Source organism: Carlito syrichta, unplaced genomic scaffold (genome assembly GCF_000164805.1).
Source record: "Carlito syrichta isolate Samal-C Ts95f unplaced genomic scaffold, Tarsius_syrichta-2.0.1 Scaffold303130, whole genome shotgun sequence".
In the NCBI taxonomy this organism is placed as follows: Eukaryota; Metazoa; Chordata; class Mammalia; order Primates; family Tarsiidae; genus Carlito; species Carlito syrichta.
In genome coordinates, this window is record NW_007247226.1 from 43,943 (window position 1) to 44,321 (window position 379).

Genomic DNA, 379 nt, shown 5'->3' on the forward strand with positions numbered 1-379 from the left:
GTCTCGAACCCGCGGACTCAGGCAATCCGCTCACCTCAGCCTCCCAAAGGCGTGGGATTATAGGCTGAGCCACCGAGCCCGGCTGAAAAACATCTTTTATCCTGTCCCAGGGACTGAACCGATGGATTTTGTAACTGCCTCTACTGAAACCTTGGAATAAAACACCCGTGGGGCTTCTGCCCAGAGGAACGTTCTAGACCTGAAGGTATCGAAATTGCCCCCAAAGAAACCCCACAGCCCCTGCTGTCCAGCCTGGGGTCCTGGCCAACCCTGATTTTGTTTGCTCTTTGACGGCACAGAACCTCAGTTTCCCCAACTGTAAACTAGTCCTAGGCCCTTTATCCTACTGCCTCTCAGGAGGTGAAAATGGGTGTTTTTT

At 52.8% G+C, this 379-nt stretch overlaps 1 protein-coding gene across 1 annotated transcript in view; it reads right to left on the minus strand.

Moving 5' to 3' along the window:
* Positions 1-379, minus strand: part of ATP2C2 (ATPase secretory pathway Ca2+ transporting 2) — an 86,160-nt gene that overhangs the window by 15,194 nt on the left and 70,587 nt on the right.